The sequence below is a fragment of the Papaver somniferum genome, chromosome 8 (assembly GCF_003573695.1).
Source record: "Papaver somniferum cultivar HN1 chromosome 8, ASM357369v1, whole genome shotgun sequence".
Taxonomy (NCBI): domain Eukaryota; kingdom Viridiplantae; phylum Streptophyta; class Magnoliopsida; order Ranunculales; family Papaveraceae; genus Papaver; species Papaver somniferum.
This window is the reverse complement of record NC_039365.1, coordinates 90,781,798-90,786,098: the sequence shown is the minus strand read 5'-3', so window position 1 is coordinate 90,786,098 and position 4,301 is coordinate 90,781,798. Positions and strand designations below refer to the sequence as shown.

At 34.2% G+C, this 4,301-nt stretch overlaps 1 long non-coding RNA gene across 1 annotated transcript; it reads right to left on the bottom strand.

Annotated features, from left to right (window-relative positions):
- Positions 1–715: 715 nt before the first annotated feature.
- On the bottom strand, positions 716–3,978 carry LOC113302016. The gene is made up of 3 exons (XR_003336609.1): positions 2,296–3,978; positions 1,597–1,681; positions 716–887 (listed from the first exon to the last, which is right to left on the bottom strand). It is a non-coding gene; the product is annotated as an uncharacterized LOC113302016 (long non-coding RNA).
- Positions 3,979–4,301: the final 323 nt, after the last annotated feature.

Sequence of the window (4,301 nt, the reverse complement as noted above, 5' to 3'; positions counted from 1 at the left end):
TTGAAATTTTAGTTAATTTAAGTTCAATATGGTACTAATTTATAAATGCCAACGTTACTTTATTAAAAACATTATTGTTATTGTTGTCATTTATAATTATTTTATAATATTTTTTTATTAACACTGATGATCAAACTATGATTCTAACTACTCTTACAGATATTATTGAGTCCCCAAAAATACTATTAATATTTACGTAATTATAGACTGTTGATTCTACATATAAGTCAAAGTACTCGATAAGTTCCTATGTGAGTTTCAAAATTTATTAATAATACTGATTTCACTAATTTTAGTATTGAATTGTCTACGTGTTTACAGTTTTTAGATTAATTATTCTCAAATCCTTATTAGCTAAAGTTATGGGAGTACTCTACAATTTTTACTTCATTACATATGCAAACAATCAAACAAACAAATTAATCAATCAATCAATCAATCAAATAAATCTTTTAACTATTGGTAGCTTTTAGTTATTAAGATTTATCTCACAAACCTAACCCAGTTCTAAACTAATCTAGTTCGCTAACTGGCACCGGCTATTCCTAACTTTTCCCATGTAAGATCTAATAGTGAGCTCTGATACCAACATTGTAGCGCCCTCTAAGCTAGCAGCTGACTAATCCAAGAGATTAACTAAATAAAGAGGCACTACAAATCTAATTCAAATACTTAAACATTCAATTAAGAAATCTGCTACAAAATTTATCCCAAAACTAACCCCGCTCAGAACATATATACATGAATTTCTCTCAAATGATACATATATAATAGTCAATTGGTTTACAGATTCAATAAACAACATAATAAAATATAGCAGAAGTTAACTAATTAACGAAGTCAACACTTGAGGCTTTCGCTGAGCAACTCTGATCTGTCTCTGAAAACTGAAAGTGAGAATAATTAACATTTAACTTCTAAGTAATCATAAACAAGATTAAGAAAAACAATAATGTTCATCCCAGACATTAAATCGTGACCAAGTCACTTAGATACACAAACACGAATATGGACAAGCTCTTTCTTCAAGCAATGTATATTATGGTTGTGCAATTCCGAACTCGCAAATCCACGCCTAATCGTAAATATGGATGTCGACAATTCCGAACTCGCAAACTGTCGACCGATATAAGCATAAAAGCTGAATTCATGTAGATATAAATGCGAAAGAGCATATCCTCACAGAAGTATACAAACATGTATATGGACAAACTCCTTCTTCAAACAATGTATACTATGGTTGTGCAATTCCGAACTCGCAAATCCACACCTAATCGTAAATATGGATGTCGACAATTCCGAACTCGCAAACTGTCGACCGATATAAGCATAAAAGCTGAATTCATGTAGGTATAAATGTGAAGGAGCGTACCCTATATACCACAAGTGGAAATTTTAATTTCCCATAACAATTCATAATGACATACCTCACAAGTCCTTTCCATTTCATGGAAAAATTCAAAGAATCAACAGAATTATCATAATGCAATTTAAATAAAGCATGGAATGCACACTAGAAAATGCATGAGTTTGTTAAGCATAAACTTTTTGTAAAAGAAACAACAATGGTTACAAAAGAGTCAAATGTATTCCCACCTCTTTTGATGACAAGGCACGCCTACTTCGAGATCCACGATCCACTGGTTCATCCTTTGAATCGATCGTTGTTAATATAGACTAACTGTTAATCACACAAGAGTAAGAATCTAGCCAAAAAGACTCACACAAGAATCATACAAGTCTTTCTAATGATTCTAGGCCCATTTAAGGTTCTACATCTTTTACTTATCTATCTTTAGCATATCTAAGATTTATTAATTTAATTATGTTGGTTCTATAGTCCATTAGATAGATCTTATAAGTATCTACAACTTTGTAGAAGAAACCAAGGGCTAAATCAGACCATAAGGGTCCATTTCATCATAATAGGAAACTGGCATTAAGACAAAGCCCATGTCTATGGAACAAGCCCATTAACTAAGGTCCAGTCCATTCTGAGTCAACTAACGGTTTCACTGACGGTCAATGGTGTCAACTAACAGTCAACGTTCATAGTCAAGTCCATGTCAATGGTCAAAGGAGTCAACTCAGTCAAGATTCACTGAGTCAGGGACAAGCTAGGTCAGTCAGGTTCTGACTGAGCTGAAAAGCTCAAGGCCAAAGCCTTTGCACAGGCCAGAGAGCACTAGTGCACAATCACTGTGCAACACCAAAACTCTTTAACTATAATTTCAATCTCAATAAATACATTCTAACAGAAATCTACAATTCAATACAACTGTAATATAAGCCTACCTCATTTGTAGTAGCTGTAACACTCTTTCTACAATCTCAATTCAACATTCATATAATCTCCCAACAAATGCATTCAACCACTAACACCATCTGCATTCATTAATCCTCAACCCAAGCACTCCCAACATGATCTCATACATTGCCTGCACATTCATCTCTACCACCAAAGCCACACACCCTTTCATTCTATCTTTATAGACAACATCACCATCTCTAACTCAGTACCTTGCCAGACCACCACCACCAACATCATATCGACAACATCTTATTCCTAGTTATCACTACCACTACTCTTTCGCCTGAAATTCTGCAACACAACACTATAATATTTAACACCAAACCACTAAAGTCAGCACCCCCACTACTTGCAACTCAACCACTACCATTAACTCAATTCTTCTCTGCAATAACAATTTGTCCTAACAAACATCTATACTCATCAATTCAGTTCAATTAGCTTTAACTTAAACTCATTACAGCACCACCAGATACTCAATTCCATTTCCACCAAATTTCAGACACAAATAACCATAATCATTATTATAACTCAGCCACCTTGTTTATCACAGAAGCATCCAACATATCATTTCACTAACACCAACTTCTTGTTCAGTTCACTATAATTCTATGCAAAATCTCTGTAACTCAACATCTCATAATCCATGAACTCAAATTTAAAAACATACAAGTATTACCAACTGAACTAAGAAGAACAATTACCTCTGCTACTTATAATATCCATCAGTTGCGGCCAAACTAAAGACTACTTCAACTGAACTCAGTTCAACACTATCACTTCCATCAAACCTCACTGCCAGAACTAACCTATACAGCTCATACACCTCCAACTCCAATTCTGTAATTTCATACAAACACATTCCGGGCCAATTCTCTACTTTTACAGCACCACTGCAACTTCAACATTTCCTCCTCCTTCTTGCTTTGACAGTAAACATCACCCTGTCTCAATCAACTCTCACTTCAATCTTCAAACTACAACCCATATCTTCATCTCTACCTATAACACCAGAATCATCTTTTATATCTTTATATACTCAAAATCCCCAAGAACAATCTTATATTCATCTATAGTTTCTAAATTTCTAAATTAACAATTAAAACCCATATAACTAACTTCAACATAAATCTAACCAAACCTACTAGATTCATTGGCTCTTATCCAATTTATGTATAACAGATCCAAAATAAAGAATCCTAATTTTAATTTCTCAAATTACCTTTTCTGTAGGTTCTGCATCAGTCACCTGAAATCAACACCACCATAAACTAAAACTAACCCTGCTCTTCTTCTCTCGATCTCAGACTCGCAACCATCCTCGCCTTCATCGAATCTCATAGAAACCATAATTCCCATCACTTTCACTATTCTCAGAAACCCTAAATAATCCTCAAATAACCCTGCAGCTTCAATCAAACATCAATTTAAGAACAGACCCGTCTTCTAACTTCTTCTTCTTTATCCTCAATCGAATTCTTGAATTCATTTACAGAAACCTCAACTTCAGAACCCTATCTTCAATTTAACAGCATCACAATCTTCTTCTTCATAAACACAAAAACACCAACTCCTTCTTTATCTACAAAGTTTAATCAATTGATTATCCCGAAATCAAATCTCAATTTCATCTCTCGGGTTCGCTAGAAGAAGAAAAGGAAAGAAGAAGAAATAATGAGAAGAAGAAAGAATAAAGAAGAAGAGAAAATGAGAACGATTTTATCCTCTCTGATCGGCTAGGGATAAGGTTGACGAGAATTACTGAGGCGCCCAAGAATTGGATAAGGGCTTCCAAGGCGGCTAAACTATTTTTCCCTTCAAACAAATCTGATGGTATCTTCTTCGTTCGATATCCGATTGACACGTTCAAGTAGTCCATTCCGCATAACTTTTCGATATCTATTCAGAATTAATAGTTTCGTACCTAGATCGTTGTTAGATTAATTTCTATTAATTAACGTTTGTGTTAAACTAATCGAGTTATTATCAG